General features: G+C 40.1%; 1 protein-coding gene across 1 annotated transcript in view; it reads right to left on the bottom strand.

The window, feature by feature from the left end:
* The window catches only part of CD53 (CD53 molecule), a 58,964-nt gene extending 56,412 nt beyond the window's left edge, over window positions 1-2,552 (bottom strand). Inside the window, exon 1 of the mRNA XM_077299485.1 lies at window positions 2,437-2,552. The gene's annotated coding sequence lies outside the window, so the exon portion shown is untranslated. The remainder of the gene's footprint in view (window positions 1-2,436) is intronic.
* Window positions 2,553-18,319: the final 15,767 nt, after the last annotated feature.

Below are 18,319 nucleotides of genomic sequence, written 5' to 3'. Positions count from 1 at the left end.
GAGGGAGAATGAACAAATCAACAGGAGGTGAAGAATTTGTGTTATTTATTTTTTCTGCCATTCCTCATGCTGTATAAGTGATTAGACGACTTTATTCTTCTGAACGGTCCAATTACAGAGATACCAGATTTGTATCGGGTTTCTTATGCCTGGCTGCTGTCATACACTAAAAAAGACACTTTTTATTGCAAAATCTAATTTTTGCATCGCCATGTTTTGAGAGCTATAATTTTTCCATATTTCAGCTAACAAAGTCATGTGAGGTCTTGTTTTTTGCAGGATGAGTTGATGGTTTTATTTATTAGTACTAATTTTGTTCGCATGATGTTTTTTGATCGCTTTCTCTTCCCATTTTTGTGGAGGCAGAATAACCAAAAACCAGCAATTCAGGAATTGTTTTTTTTTTCCATTCTGAGTGTGGTATAATTAATAAGGCAGCTTTATTTTTTGGATCAGTACAATTGCAGTGATGCCACAGTCATATAGTTTTTTTATGTTTTGCTGCTATTACACAAAAAATGTTTTATAAAAATTTTTTTTGCATTGCTTTATTCTGAGAGCTATATCTTTTTTATGTTTCCGCTAACAGAGCTGTATGGTGGCTTTTGTTTTGCAGGACAACATGGTGTTTTCAGAGGTATCTTTTTATGTACATTCGTCTTTTAATTTCACTCTTTTCCAGTGATATGATAACAAAGCATAGTTGGCTACTTTTTTTTTTTTTTTTTGGTGTTCACTGAAGGGGTTAAGTGAACTCGTGTGACACTTTTCTGGATCAGGTTGCTCCAGACACGGCGATACCAAACGTACTTTTTTGTTTATTTAATTTTTTTGCATACAAATGTGTATTTATTGGTGTAATTTTTGTATTATTATTTAGTAATTTTTTTTTCTTTACATATTTTTATATTTTTTTTTTACTTTTTTACTTAGTCCCTTTATGGGACTTTCCCTTTTTTTTTTAAGTTTGATTGCAGGTATAACGCATTGCAATGCAAAGGGTATGCGCACACGCTGCAGATTTTGCTGCGGATCCGCATCGGATTGGCCGCTGCAGATTCGCAGCAGTTGTCCATGCGTTGTACAATTCCATGTAAACCTATGGAAAACAAATCCGCAGTGCACATGCTGCGGAAAAAAACGCGCGGAAACGCAGCGTTGTTTATTCCGCAGCATGTCAATTCTTTGTGCAGATTCCGCAGCGGTATACACCTGCTCCGTAATAGGAATCTGCAGGTGTAAAACCGCAGGTGAAATCCACACAAAAACTGCAAAAAAGTGGTAAATCCGCGGTAATTCCGCAGGATATCCGCAGTGCGGATTACCTGCGGATTTACCAAAATCAGTCAAGAAAAATCTGCAGAGTAATCCGCTGCGTGTGCACATAGCCTTATACCTATTCTGAAAGCTTCTGACACCATGCTGTGAGCATGGTCTCAGAAGCTTTTCGTAGCTTGGTGACCTGGGGTTACCATAGCAACAATCGGGCCCCCACCATGACATTGCGGGGGCACCAATCTGAAGGCAAGGAGCTCCCATCACTGGAGAGCTGTCAATTGTTTTTTTCCTGGATGAAGGTATATTTAAATATTAGTATGGAGTATCTTGATGATGATGATGATGATGATTGTGTTTTACAGTACAATATTTGATGCTAAAAAGTGATGAAAATCTAGTTAAAGGATGTTCTCATCTTCAAACAGTTTTGCCTCTGCAGCACTGGAAGAGTACAGAGGCTAGAGAGAGAGAAACTGACGAAACCGAACTTTGGACTAAAGTTTTGGTCGAACTTGAACTTCCACAGGTCTACTCATCCCTCCTTTATACTCACTACTTCAGTTTGATGCTTAATGTAGACAATGGAGAACGTGTTCTGGTAACTGATTGACAGCTCAGTGTTTCACCAGGTCTATGGCCTACCAGGTGCTGTCCACAGTTAGTATTTCTACTAAGTCATGATCTGTTGGGGGGCGGTGAAGACTGGAGTTTGGGAAACACTACACAAGATGATCACACATGCTACTTAGCAAAATCACGACAAGAGCACAGACCAAGTTCCCCTAGAAATATTGTAAGTGCTCCCTGGCTTTTATATACCTAAGACTGAGAACAACTTCTACATAATTACAAATTAATATTACTAACCTGAAATATGTATAACAGTTTCATGATCCCTGCGTCAGCATGAAATATGAATATGTTTTCATTTATAAAATGCATCCGAACCACCATATAAAGACCAACCAAGAAAATGTATCAGTAGGGTTCAAAATATGTCAGTGCTGCAACTTGGATACCATTATCATAAAAATTATTTCATGTCTACTTTGTAAAGATATACATTTATTACAACCTTTTTTACTTACATTTTCTGGGTTAGAAGCAGATCTTTTAAAATCCAATAAAACCGATATACAGTAGAAGAAATCATCTTACCTTTAAATCTGAGTGAAATCCAGCAAACTGCTGCTTCATTTACTGCTACAAGATCTTCTTTGTGTGAAAATTATAAAAAAAGTTTAAAGGTTTTCCTGTGTAAAGAGGAAGTAGATTGCAACAGCGACATTACTTGTATATACTGAAATGTGTTGTGCTCTGCGCAGTCATACCAAGACATTCAGAAACCACCTAGAAGTCAATTCAAGGGAACAGGACTACTTGTTTTTATGGGTTTTTCCGATCTTATAATACACTGGCAAGTGACTAAATGTAAAAAATAATAGTATAATACTACATTATATTTATTGTTTCAATTGCCACCAGTGGTAATGTCTCGCACAAGCAGTGCACAACCCCAGTGACTCCAAATTTTGTATTCAGTTTCTTTAGAGAAATGAAACATTTTTTAATTTTACATTTACAGTTATCACTGTCCATCCTGAACAATAGACCCCACTATCAGCTCTTAGATGATTGTGTCAAAAGGTGGAGGATCTATTGAAGATGAAGAGATGAGAAGTCTGCATAACTAGTAAATCCCTAATATAATATTCTCACACATATGCGCATTTTAAACTTGATTTCCCACAGATTCCTGCACATCTGTCAGGAGATACAAGCAGTCATTAATTCAACTGTTAAATCTGTCTGAGGCTTTCAACTTTCAAGTTATGATCCAAGTAGTAACATTTCTCCTTGTGAAGAGTGACATGTTAAGCATGCCGAGATGAGGAGACTTAAAGCCGCAATGTACCACTGGGAAATATGCAAATAGTCTCTTCAGAGAGTAAGAGGACTAGAACTCTGGTGCCACCTATTGGAAGTAACAATCCTAAAGTCAATGTCAACCCTTTAACGAGCCTTGTCACATGATTAAGGATAAAAGTCAAACCAGAATCTCAATTTGCAGACACTGTTTTGGGGTACTGGCCCTCGTCAGTACAAAGTGTGATATCTGATTTGGCTGTGTGAGAGGCTTCTGACCGGGATCGAAGTAGTAACACTTCTTGTTGTGGAGAGTGACATGCTAAGCATGCCAAGATGAGGAGACTTAAAACCGCAATGCTCCTCAGGGAAATATGCAAATAGTCTCCTCAGAGAGTAAGAGGACTAGCACTCTTCCAATAGGTGACACTAGAGTTCTATACTCTTCCTCTCTGAAGAGACTATCTGCACATGGTGGCATGGTCCAAAGATTCTGTCACTGCCCAAATATTTGTAGACCTATCTGTATATTCAGTAGCATAGCGGTCCCCTCGGACCCGGACTTGAAGGGGCCTGCCTGAAACGACTGCCATCCTCAACTGTATCTGAGTGTTTGAGTGAAATTAGGACAGTTGTAAACATGGTTGCCTGGTTAGGAACCCAGTCAGACACTTTGTTCCTCCTGAGCTGAACCCCTAGCTACACCTTTGTGCATAAAGATAAAAATATAATGTCAATCTGGGACTGTTTAAAACGTTTCTACTGGACCAATGAATAAAAGTAAAATATTCTGCAAATGTATATATCTGCTAGAAACTCTGCTTATGTTTCTTTTCTTATTCTGCAGTTGGAGAAATCAGGATCCTTAAAGGGAATCTGTCACCCCCTGGACGCTTTTAAGCTATTACTATGGGCATACAGGTGATAGAATGGTTAAAATAATCTTACTTGTATGCCTCATAGCTACAGTGTAGTTCTGGAGAATTAGAGTGTTAATGTTTTATATTAAAGATTTCTTCCATGCCCCGGGGTGTACGGTGCCGCTCCGGTCCCACACAAGTATCTTGTGACCGCAACTTCTGACTGCAGGGAAGTCAGAGGTAATGGTCACAAAATCTCAATGTAAGGCTGCTGTCACACTAGCAGTATTTTGTCAGTATTTTACATTAGTATTTGTAAGCCAAAACCAGGAGTGGAACAAATAGAGGAAAAGTTTAATAGAAACATATGCACCACTTCTGGATTTATCACCCACTCCTGGTTTTGGCTTACAAATACTGATGTAAAATACTGACCAAATACTGCTAGTGTGACGGCAGCCTAAGTCTGTAAGAGCCTTGTTCTAGCCTCATTCTGGCTCTCATAGACTTACATTGTGTTGTGACTTTTGGCTCGTCCAGAACACACATTCATTTAGGTTTGAAGGTTATTTTGCAATATCAGTTACAGGTTTGGTGAACCACATTACTTAGCAGCTGTAGATGTATATTTGATGCAACCGGACATTGTTCATTCAACCTGCACATTTTAGGTTGTTTTACTTCCTCCTTCTGAGATTTAAATATGCACAGCTTCTCGCCTATGCTTACTGAATGAGCAGGTACCTCCTGCTGCGATGAGCTGTAGTTCTTGCTGTAAGGCGATATATCTAAACGTACCACCAAAGATGTAACCATACACTGTGCTTCCCCTTAAAGGGAACCTGTCACATCAGATATAGGGTCCATATGCAACTAAATAGTATTTCAATTTGGGGTAACCGGCTTAATTGAGCAGTAGCTACAGGGAGAAAAGAAAGTTTTATTCTCCCTGCATCCGCTCAATTCTAGTCATAGGGACAGTGCAGGGAGCAACTACAGTCAGTGATAACTATACAGCGAGTGCTCTGTAATCACTCCTCGGCTCTTTATTGAGAGGCTGTATTGTAGTGTGCGTGCAGCACATATGTACAGAGCAGGCTGTTAATCAATGGTAATGTAATGATTAGTGATGAGTGAACGTGCTTGGATAAAGTGCTACCTGAGCATTCTCGTGTGCTAACCGAGGGTCTTTGGCGTGCTTGAAAAATATGTTCGAATCCCCGCAGCCGCATGTCTCATGTCTGTTTGACAGCTGCATCACATGCAGAAATTGCCTGTTTGTTAGGCAAAACACGTTTTTCGAGCACGCTGAAGTCACTCAGTTTGCACCAGAGCATACTCAGATAACACCTTATCTGAGCACGTTTCTCATCACTAGTAGTGATTATCAGTGACTGTTACAGTTCTCTGTACCGCCCCAATAACTGGAATGAATCAAACAGTGGCAGAAAGAATATAGAATTAATTTTCGCACTGAACCCGCTACTTCAATAACCCGGCTAGACAGGATTTATGGTAAATGCTGTGTACTTGCAGATTTCCAATATATCTGCAGGTAAATAGCATTTATGGATGGCACAGGTTCCCTTTTAATAAAGAAGACAATGGCAGACGGAATAAATTCAAACAATTCAACTTTATTAAAAAAAACTGCAGATACAATGGTACAAAAAGTGTCCTGGTGAATGTGACTGTACCAGGCATAATATACATAGTTTACTCAGGTCTCTGCTCATTTCACAGAGGCCATACAAACAATATAATAACGGACACAATCTTATGCCTCAATTTCCACCATGTAAGGTATACAGTAAGGCTGTGTGCACACGTTGCGTTTTTTTCACGTTTTTTTCGCTATAAAAATGATAAAAACGCATAAAAAATGCATACATATGCATCTGGCTACCCATCCACTCCAGAATCCAGTACAAAACTACTACCCTCATCCACAAAGCACTCTATGGCTCAGCACCACCCTACATCTCCTCTCTGGTCTCAGCCTACTACCCTACCCGTGCCCTCCGCTCCGCTAATGACCTCAGGTTAGCATCCTCAATAATCAGAACCTCCCACTCCCGTCTCCAAGACTTTACACGTGCTGCGCCGATTCTTTGGAATGCACTACCTAGGTTAATACAATTAATCCCCAATCCCCACAGTTTTAAGCGTGCCCTAAAAACGCATTTGTTCAGACTGGCCTACCGCCTCAACGCATTAACCTAACTATCCCTGTGTGGCCTATTAAAAATAGAAAAAAAATAAAACACATAATCAGGTTCCTTGCATCGTGTTCTCATACACTTTATGCAGTTAATAGCCTCTGTGTCTGTACTGCTACATACTTAGGCTGTTAACTGGTTCATGCGGATTTCTTGCAGAAAATGTCCGGTTTTCTTTAGGAAATTTCTGCAAGAAATCCTGACGTGTGCACATACACTAAAGGTACCTTCACACGAAGCGACGCTGCAGCGATAGTGACAACGATGCCGATCGCTGCAGCGTCGCTGTTTGGTCGCTGGAGAGCTGTCACACAGACCGCTCTCCAGCGACCAACGATGCCGAGGTCCCCGGGTAACCAGGGTCAACATCGGGTTACTAAGTGCAGGGCCGCGCTTAGTAACACGATGTTTACCCTGGTTACCAGCGTAAAAGTAAAAATAACAAACAGTACATACTCACCTGCGCGTCCCCCGGCGTCCGCTTCCTGTACTGTGTGAGCGCCGGCCCTAACAGCAGAGCGGTGACGTCACCGCTGTGCTTTTACTTTCACTTTAGGGCCAGCGCTCAGTCAGAGCAGGAAGCGGACGGCAGGGGACGCGCAGGTGAGTATGTACTGTTTGTTTTTTTTACTTTTACGCTGGTAACCAGGGTAAACATCGGGTTACTAAGCGCGACCCTGCGCTTAGTAACCCGATATTTACCCTGGTTACCAGCGTAAAACATCGCTGGTATCGTTGCTTTTGGTGTCAAACCTGACGATACACGCCGGTCTGACGACCAAATAAAGTTCTGAACTTTATTCAACGACCAGCGATATCACAGCAGGATCCTGATCGCTGCTGCGTGTCAAACACAACGATATCGCTAGCCAGGACACTGCAATCTCACGGATCGTTCTCGTTCTCGTTGTAAAGTCGTTTCGTGTGAAGGTACCTTAAGTCTCTCACACAGACTTAAATCTTTATGTCTCTGTCACTGTTCTTTGCATCCAAGGGGGTAGGTCTTTACTCAGTCCTTATCTTCATCAGAGTTTTCTGAAAGGTTCCGTCTCTCTGTTATCATTCCCTGAGTCTCAAGACCTTAATCTCTATGTAAAAGTTCTTTAGTTCACAGGTTGTTCTGTTTCCATCAGGTCATCTTCTTGTTAACTCTAGTTGAGAGTCTCATTGCAAGAAACACAAACCACTCTCCAAACTCTCACCAATCTCTCTCTGACAGCTATGTAGTTGACTAATAGCTCTTGTCTCTCAAATGCTCCCACTGTGATACCCCTTCCACTGTCTATCCCACACAGTCCAGTATAATTCAAAACTATTGCACCAGGCAACATCACAGGCTAACAGACAGATTATTATTATTATTTATTGTTATAGCGCCATTTATTCCATGGTGCTTTACATGTGAGGAGGGGTATACATAACAAAGAAAAGTACAATAATCTTAAACAATACAAGTCACAACTGGTACAGTAGGAGAGAGGACCCTGCCCACGAGGGCTCATAATCTACAAGGGATGGGTGAGGACACAATAGGTGAGGGTAGAGCTGGTCGTGCAACAGTTTGGTCACTGTCATTGTAGTCTTTATTGGCCCACAAAGATCCTCCTAAACTGACAGAATCTGACTACCCCTGTAAAGGATAGATAAATAGATAAATAGATGGATAGATAGATATTCGTGAGATTAATTGGTGCCTTGCATACCTGTATTAACCTAATAAATAAATACTTTAAAAGAATGGCATGGGTTCCCCCCTATTTTTGATAACCAATACAGGTAAAGCAGACAGGTGTGGGACAGTCCATGGTTATTTTGCCTTTCACAGCCTAAAAATAAAAGCTTGCAGAAAACCCAGACTGGCGCACCCATTAGCTGCACCAATTTGTGCTGCTCTCAATTGCCCTGGCACATTGGCAATCTGGGTAATAGTTTGTGGTTCATGTCAGTTTTGTAATGTCAGCTGGTATCAAGCCCAGGGTTTAGAAATGTAGTTGCATCTATCAGTCACTCCCATTATTAACTCAGTAATAAAAAAAACCCACACAAGCAAGAAAAAAATAGTTTATTTTAAAAACACTCCTTCACACCTCATTCATCAATTTATTAAAAAGCAAAAAAAACCATGGAGATCCGACATAATCCAGTGAGTCAGAAGTAGACCAAAAATGGGAATCTGAAAAACATAAAGAGTTAAATAAATAAAAATAAGAGACACTCCCTCATTCACCAATTTATTATTAAATAAAAATTCCAGTAGCTCTGACATAATCCATTGGGGTTCCCATGACGTCTAGCAATTCTGTAAAGCATTATAGAGTGTCGTTCTGAGAAAATGCAGCGAATATACGCTGCATCCAAAATGCTACTATTACTGGTTGTGTGCACGCAGCCTAATCCATCATTGTTTACCTTTCCTGGGCTATTTTTCACATTACAAGAAGACTCTGCAGAGGAGAGGTTGGACTAATTCCTGTGATGGCCCCTAGACAGTTGAAATCTTTTTTTTTTTCTTTCTTTAACAAAACAAAAATTAAGTTAGTCAAACTTTATTATAGTCAAGAAAAGATATTTTAAGTGAATCTGCCAGCAAGAGAAAAAATTATAAGTAGGGTCATCCAGTCATCCCGAGATCCAGAAGGTGACAACTGGTGGGCCTTATTCAAATATTGAACAATAAAAGCACTTTATGTGCTGTTTTCATCTGTGGAAATGTCTGCTATTATCTGTGGAAAAGTTTGGCTAATGCAGGCTTTGTTCATTGTTATCAGAGTGAGCCTGTCAGCATTTTCTGTTGACAAGCGAAAACTCCTATCTGTTATGACCCCCCCAGTGGCACTAAAAACCCGTTCATACAAGATGCTAGTGGCAGGGCAGCACAACACCTCTCCAAGGCCTAGAGGGACAGCTGATGCCAGGTGTCCAGCTTTGAGACCCAATAGCTGAAGGTCGCAGTGGAATTAGGGAGTATGCTGGTTATGTTGGCCAGTTATTGTTTGAACATCTTTAAAAACTTTTCCCTCCTTGTCAGTAGTGTAGCAGAGGGATTACTCATCAAATGCAATCTGACAGGTGCCCCGCCCCTATCAAAGTGTATCAAAAGTGTGTAACCCCTCCCCTCCCTGTCAGCCAGCTGTCCCTCCGGCTGGCTGCCAGCTTTTGATACAGTTTGATATTGTTAATTTGGCCCAGTGATTATTATCCCAGTATTTGTTTTATATTAGATTTTCATATGTAGCTGCTATGCGATTATTCTGGGGCAGTGTGTTTTATTACCAATGGTATGTCTCTATCAAAAAGACTACTTGGGTCATTATATGTTGTATTAAGTTTACTCTTATTTGCAAGTGCTGCGAGATTAACACAAACAGTTGTTTGTGGCTTCTTTTTGTATTTGCATCTGTAAGCTGTATTTTTCTGTCTGCAGTCCATAATGCCCAGCATGTGGTTATGTTATGTTATCTCATCTAAACAGAGTATCTGTCTATGCCTACTGAAGCAGTAAAAGCAAATACAGATGTAGAAGTGCAAAAACGACAGTCATTGTATGAGTTTTAAAAGACTTTATTAAAGTATGTATCAGACAGGCGTGATATTTACTAAGGTAGCTGAAATGAGCTTGCTTCTGTAATCAGAGCAGTGTATTTTATTCACAGTGTTCACATATAGTGAATAGTGCTTCTATATGTAGTTGTGCTGAGAGTGCATTCTATAATCAGAGCAATACTGCTAGCTATCAGTGTGAAACTTTCAGACAAGCACAGCTGTGGCACTACAAGCCATTTACCATGTCAGAGTTTCTGGGGGTAGATATACAATCTCCACAAGACAATGCTATGACCATTAACTAAATGCAGATCATTAATACTGACCATTAACTAGATGCTAGCAGATGTTAGCTAGCAGTGTAAAGCTGATAGACAAGAACATTTTTGATTAAAATGATAATTTCTGACAGAACAACGGATTAAACTTGAAAATTTTGACAAAGACATTTCAATAATATAAAAATTCTTACAGAATATAAAAAGCAAAAACATTAAATAGTACTATGAACAGGCACCAACACACTTCTTACAAAATAAATAATATAATGTTACAAGGCAAGTACAGCATTTATCCAGTATATTCTGGACATATTATGTATAATTATTATTTAATTTTTCAACCCATAGCCGACAAAGCTTAGCAGACAAGCACAGCTGTGGCTCTACAAGCCATTTACCATGTCACAGTTTCTGGGGGTAGATATACAATCTCTACAAGACAATGCTATGACCACTAACTAAATGCAGATCATTAAAACTGACCATTAACTAGATGCTAGCAGATGTTAGCTAGCAGTGTAAAGCTGATAGACAAGAACATTTTTGATTAAATTGATAAAGCGATAATGTCAGGTGTTGGACATGCATTTATCAGTCTTTCATACGTATCACTGTGTTGATCCTTTTCAGCTCATCACCCTGGCCTCGGTGTGTATGGCCATGTACCTGGTTTATAACACATTCTCATTTTTATATGAGATTTATAACACATTCTCACGGGTATATATTGTATATTTTGTGTTTTGCATCATTATTTGATACTGTAATTCTCATTTTATATGAGATTTATAACACATTCTCATTTTTATATGAGTTTTATAACACATTCTCACGGGGATATTATGTATATTTTGTGTTTTGCATCATGATTTGATACTGTAATTCTCATTTTATATGAGATTTATAACACATTCTCATTTTTATATGAGTTTTATAACACATTCTCACGGGGATATTATGTATATTTTGTGTTTTGCATCATTATTTGATACTGTAATTCTCATTTTATATGAGATTTATAACACATTATCATTTTTATATGAGTTTTATAACACATTCTCACGGGGATATTATGTATATTTTGTGTTTTGCATCATTATTTGATACTGTAATTCTCATTTTATATGAGATTTATAACACATTCTCATTTTTATATGAGTTTTATAACACATTCTCACGGGGATATTATGTATATTTTGTGTTTTGCATCATTATTTGATACTGTAATTCTCATTTTATATGAGATTTATAACACATTCTCATTTTTATATGAGTTTTATAACACATTCTCACGGGGATATTATGTATATTTTGTGTTTTGCATCATTATTTGATACTGTAATTCTCATTTTATATGAGATTTATAACACATTCTCATTTTTATATGAGTTTTATAACACATTCTCACGGGGATAATATGTATATTTTGTGTTTTGCATCATTATTTGATACTGTAATTCTCATTTTATATGAGATTTATAACACATTCTCATTTTTATATGAGTTTTATAACACATTCTCACGGGGATATTATGTATATTTTGTGTTTTGCATCATTATTTGATACTGTAATTCTCATTTTATATGAGATTTATAACACATTCTCATTTCTATATGAGTTTTATAACACATTCTCACGGGGATATTATGTATATTTTGTGTTTTGCATCATTATTTGATACTGTAATTCTCATTTTTTATGAGATTTATAACACATTCTCATTTTTATATGAGTTTTATAACACATCACACTCATTTTACAGGCATATTATGTTTATTCTGTGTTTTTGCAGCATTATTTGTTTCAAATTTACAAATCTAAAATGGTCTGTATGTATATGTGCGTTGAAATTGCGGGGCGGCCTTTGATGATGATAAAAATGCTGTAAAACATCTGAACGATCTACTACATTTCATTATTAGGTAATTTTTCAACCAATAGCCAACCAAGCTTAGTCATGTGGATTTAGATTTATTTAAATTCACAGGTGGGGTGTATGTACACATGCATGATTTAGTTTAAAAGCATATAATTCAGCGATAATGTCAGGAGTTGGACAGGCATTTATCAGTCTTTCATACGTATCACAGAAAGATTTTAGTTTGATCTGTGCGAGTTTGGTATAGACGTACTGAGCAGACATGGCAATAAAGATTTTGTTGTGTTCATCAATCCACACAGGGGTCCCTGTGTAAGATGAATGTTCAGCAACATTCTGTTTTTTACTTACACGGCGCTGCCATACTGAGCGTTTCTTTAGAGGTAGTGCATTGCCAAAATCGCTAGAAGATCATGCAAGAGCAGAATCTGCAGATTGTACAGCTTGACACACCCATATATTGAACGGAACTGTGGGTGACCAAATACCCTCGGAGAGCTGTTCAATTTCTCTGTTTTCAGAAGTAACTTGTGGAATGCTGACTGTGCTATTGGCCTCCTGAGTTATACAGGGACTAGCGATCTGTGATGCAAATCGCTTTCTTGAAACGTTCTTAGATTTTTGACGTGAAATCTTGGGGCTTGGATTCCCGGAGTGTTTGGGTGCCGCGTAGCTTTCCTCACGATCTACAACACAGATGGGCGAAAGAGGCGTTGTTCTTACAGACGCATTAGCTCTTTGTGGTTGATTCTGTGCAGATCCGTAATTACACCGCTGCAAATCTCGTGGTTGAAGATCCGACGTATCTAAAAGAAAAGATGCAAGTGTCTGTTATCCGCGAAACCGGTGTAAAATTGGAAAACCTACACGCTGACACTTATCTATGATCCTGCGTAATATTTGAAAACTTACCGGCGACAGTTATCCATGAAATCATTGTAACAATATTTGCATAAATCCAGTATAGAGCAGACCAGATATATACTTACAAGTATGAACCGGGAATTGCACCTCCGCAGCTCCTGGTTTAATGGACCGCGCATTGTTCAAACTCGTCGAGACGGGGATATTCTCTTTTTCAAATAGAATTTTTCTGACAGCTAGTTTCGCAGGTGTAAATAAAATATAACTATTAGTTAACACAGAAGTGATTTTCTACACAAAAGTGAGAACCGTATGTATTTCAAGTGAACCGTTACCTTTTCTATTCTTGAGACACCTGCTTAACGAATTTCCGCGTCTTTTAGGAGCATCGGGTAGCGGCGAAATTACAGTGTTCTTGACATCTATGATCTCGATGTCTGAATCCAGATTTTCACACGGTTCGGGAACACACCAGTTTTCCGGCATATAGACCGATGGCTGCGTGTCAGTATCTGTATGAGAAATTGCACTTAGTTCGTGTTTACATACAAAGGATTAAAGCATCTGACATAGTATAATATAGTTTTTACGGTATAACCCCTGTTTATGGTGTATCTGTTTTAATAATTTAGTATTATATTGGCGGCTAGCGGCATTATTTGTTTTAATAATTTAGCCGTATATTTATTATGACATAATTTGTGTAATACAATAGTTAATAGCTGTTATAGTTTTACGGTATAACCAGTATTTATGGTGTAAAATTAATATAACAAGACTTGTTCCGTATTACCTATGTTTTGCTTAGTATAAACATATTTATGCAGTAGGCGTAAATTTAGTTGTTGCGGTGTATAAAATGTGTTTGTCTGTGGTATAAAATGTGTTTGTCTGTGGTGTGGAATTAACATAGATTATATATATATATATATATATATATATACAGTATATATATATATATATATATATATATATATATATAGCTTTCTTACATGTGATACAGGAAAGATAAATATCTTGGTACCGTATTACAATGACATTTTTCCCTATCTAAATGCAAAAAGGAGAATCTAATTACCTGTGATAAGGTGAAGAGCAGGCTCGTTATCTTCTAACAGTTCCGCAGCTACGGATTCAAAGAGTTCATAATTCTGCGTGATGAAATTATTGCGATAATCGGGAGACATACACTCCTCTTAAATAAGAAAGAATGAAAGAATATATCATTAATATAAATTACTTATAATATAATGACTTAATCAGAATGAGCCAATACTCTGTACATTATATTCGGTATAATACCTAATGGGGTGCTTGTAAGAAGGGGACTTGTCATGGTTCTCAATGGCAAGAGACCGTAGTAAAGCATACAAAAGGACTAGCTCTTGGAAGATGGGAACTCGAGCTGACTGTGAGCTAAACCTACCGCACAACTAACAGTGGCCGGGTAGCGTGCCTACGTTTTATCCCTAGACGCCCAGCGCCAGCCGGAGGACTGACTGACCCTAGCAGAGGAAAATACAGACCTGGCTTACCTCTAGAGAAATTTTCCCCAAAAGGCAGACAGTAGCCCCCACATATATTGTCGGTGATTTTAGAGGAAAATGACATACGAAGTATGAAGATAGGTTTAGCAAATTGAGGTCCGCTTACTAGATAGTAGGAAGACAGAAAAGGGAACTTCACAGTCAGCTGAAAACCCTTTTAAAACACCATCCTGAAATTACTTTAAGACTCTAATATCAACTCATGACACCAGAGTGGCAATTTCAGCTCACAAGAGCTTCCAGCCTCAGAAATATTCAAAAACAGAGAACTGGAACAAAAATGCAAAACAATCTTAGGACTACAAGTCCAACTTAGCTGATAGTAGTCTAGGAGCAGGAACATGCAACAGAAAGGCTTCTGGTAACATTGTTGGCCGGCATAGAAATGACTGAGGAGCAAGGCTAAATAGAAACTCCCACATCCTGATGGAAACAGGTGAACAGAGGAGATGAAGCACACAAGTTCAGTACCACCAGTAACCACCGGGGGAGCCCAGAAACCAAATTCACAACAGTACCCCCCCCTCAAGGAGGGGGCACCGAACCCTCACCAGAACCACCAGGGCGATCAGGATGAGCCCTATGAAAGGCACGGACCAAATCGGAGGCATGAACATCAGAGGCTGTCACCCAAGAATTATCCTCCTGACCGTAGCCCTTCCACTTGACCAAATACTGAAGTCTCCGTCTGGAAACACGGGAGTCCAAGATCTTCTCGACAACGTACTCCAACTCACCCTCAACCAACACCGGAGCAGGAGGCTCAACGGAAGGCACAACCGGTACCTCATACCTGCGCAACAATGACCGATGGAAGACATTATGAATAGAAAAAGATGCAGGGAGGTCCAAACGAAAGGACACAGGGTTAAGAATCTCCAATATCTTGTACGGGCCGATGAACCGAGGCTTAAACTTAGGAGAAGAAACCTTCATAGGGACAAAACGAGAAGACAACCACACCAAGTCCCCAACACAAAGACGAGGACCAGCACGACGACGGCGGTTGGCAAACTGCTGACTCTTCTCCTGGGACAACTTCAAATTGTCCACCACATGCCCCCAAATCTGATGCAACCTCTCCACCACAGCATCCACTCCAGGACAATCCGAAGACTCCACCTGACCGGAAGAGAAACGAGGATGAAACCCCGAATTACAGAAGAAAGGAGAAACCAAGGTGGCAGAACTAGCCCGGTTATTGAGGGCAAACTCCGCCAAGGGCAAAAAGGCAACCGCAACCCAATCATCCTGATCCGCAGACACAAAACACCTCAAATAAGTCTCCAAGGTCTGATTAGTTCGCTCGGTCTGGCCATTAGTCTGAGGATGGAAAGCAGACGAAAAAGACAAATCAATGCCCATCCTAGCACAGAACGCTCGCCAAAATCTAGACACGAATTGGGTTCCCCTGTCAGAAACGATATTCTCCGGAATACCATGCAAGCGAACCACATTTTGAAAAAACAGAGGAACCAGCTCGGATGAGGAAGGCAATTTAGGCAAGGGGACCAAATGGACCATCTTAGAGAAACGGTCACACACCACCCAGATGACAGACATCTTCTGAGAAACAGGGAGATCAGAAATAAAATCCATGGAGATGTGAGTCCAAGGCCTCTTCGGAATAGGCAAAGATAACAACAATCCACTAGCCCGAGAACAACAAGGCTTGGCCCGAGCACAAACATCACAAGACTGCACAAAACCTCGCACATCTCGCGACAGGGAAGGCCACCAGAAGGACCTAGCCACCAAATCCCTGGTACCAAAGATTCCAGGATGACCAGCTAACGCAGAAGAATGGACCTCCGAGATGACTCTACTGGTCCAATCATCCGGAACAAACAGTCTACCAGGCGGGCAACGATCAGGTCTATCCGCCTGAAACTCCTGCAAGACCCGTCGCAAGTCTGGGGAAACAGCAGATAATATCACTCCATCCTTAAGGATACCTGTAGGTTCAGAATTACCAGGGGAATCAGGCTCAAAACTCCTAGAAAGGGCATCCGCCTTCACATTTTTAGAACCCGGTAGGTAAGAAACCACAAAATTAAACCGAGAGAAAAATAACGACCAGCGCGCCTGTCTAGGATTCAGGCGCCTGGCAGACTCAAGATAAATCAAATTCTTGTGGTCGGTCAATACCACCACCTGATGTCTAGCCCCCTCAAGCCAATGACGCCACTCCTCAAAAGCCCACTTCATAGCCAAGAGCTCCCGATTACCAATATCATAATTTCGCTCAGCGGGCGAAAATTTACGAGAAAAGAACGCGCAAGGTCTCATCACGGAGCAGTCGGAACTTTTCTGCGACAAAACCGCCCCAGCTCCGATTTCTGAAGCGTCGACCTCAACCTGAAAAGGAAGAGTAACATCAGGCTGACGCAATACAGGGGCGGAAGAAAAGCGGCGCTTAAGCTCCCGAAAGGCCTCCACAGCAGCAGGGGACCAATCAGCAACATCAGCACCCTTCTTAGTCAAATCAGTCAACGGCTTAGCAACATCAGAAAAACCAGTTATAAATCGACGATAAAAATTAGCAAAGCCCAAAAACTTCTGAAGGCTCTTAAGAGAAGAGGGTTGCGTCCAATCACAAATAGCCTGAATCTTGACAGGGTCCATCTCAATGGAAGAGGGGGAAAAAATGTACCCCAAAAACGAAATCTTTTGAACCCCAAAAACACACTTAGAACCCTTTACACACAAGGAATTAGAGCGCAAAACCTGAAAAACCCTCCTGACCTGTTGGACATGAGAGTCCCAGTCATCCGAAAAAATCAAAATATCATCCAGATACAGAATCATAAATTTATCCAAATATTCACAGAAAATGTCATGCATAAAAGACTGAAAGACTGAAGGGGCATTTGAAAGACCAAAAGGCATTACTAAATACTCAAAATGGCCCTCAGGCGTATTAAATGCGGTTTTCCACTCATCCCCCTGCTTAATTCGCACTAAATTATACGCCCCACGAAGATCAATCTTAGAGAACCACTTGGCCCCCTTTATTCGAGCAAACAAATCAGTAAGCAGTGGCAAAGGATACTGATATTTAACCGTGATTTTATTCAAAAGCCGATAATCAATACACGGCCTCAAAGAGCCATCTTTTTTAGATACAAAGAAAAAACCGGCTCCTAAGGGAGATGACGAAGGACGAATATGTCCCTTTTCCAAGGACTCCTTAATATATACCCGCATAGCAGCATGTTCAGGCACAGATAGATTAAATAAACGACCCTTTGGAAACTTACTGCCCGGAATCAGATCTATAGTACAATCGCAATCTCTGTGCGGAGGTAGTGAACCAAGTTTAGGCTCCTCAAAAACGTCACGATAATCAGATAAAAATTCCGGAATCTCAGAGGGAATAGATGACGAAATGGAAACCAAAGGTACGTCCCCATGAGTCCCCTGACATCCCCAGCTTAACACAGACATTGCTTTCCAGTCGAGGACTGGGTTATGAGATTGCAGCCATGGCAATCCAAGCACCAACACATCATGTAGATTATACAACACAAGGAAGCGAATAATCTCCTGGTGATCCGGATTAATACGCATAGTAACTTGTGTCCAGTATTGTGGTTTATTACTAGCCAATGGCGTGGAGTCAATACCCTTCAGAGGTATAGGAACTTCCAGAGGCTCTAAATTAAACCCACAGTGTTTGGCAAAGGACCAATCCATAAGACTCAAAGCGGCGCCAGAGTCGACATAGGCGTCCGCGGTAATAGACGATAAAGAGCAAATCAGGGTCACAGATAGAATAAACTTAGACTGTAAAGTGCCAATTGAAACAGACTTATCAACCTTCTTAGTACGTTTAGAGCATGCTGATATAACATGAGTAGAATCACCACAATAGAAGCATAACCCATTTTTTCGCCTAAAATTCTGTAGTTCGCTTCTGGACAGAATTGTATCACATTGCATAATCTCTGGCGCCTTCTCAGTAGACACCGCCAAATGGTG

The sequence above is a fragment of the Ranitomeya variabilis genome, chromosome 3 (genome assembly GCF_051348905.1).
Source record: "Ranitomeya variabilis isolate aRanVar5 chromosome 3, aRanVar5.hap1, whole genome shotgun sequence".
NCBI classification, from domain to species: Eukaryota; Metazoa; Chordata; class Amphibia; order Anura; family Dendrobatidae; genus Ranitomeya; species Ranitomeya variabilis.
Note: the sequence above shows the minus strand (reverse complement) of the source record. Positions and strands in the feature narration are given on the sequence as shown.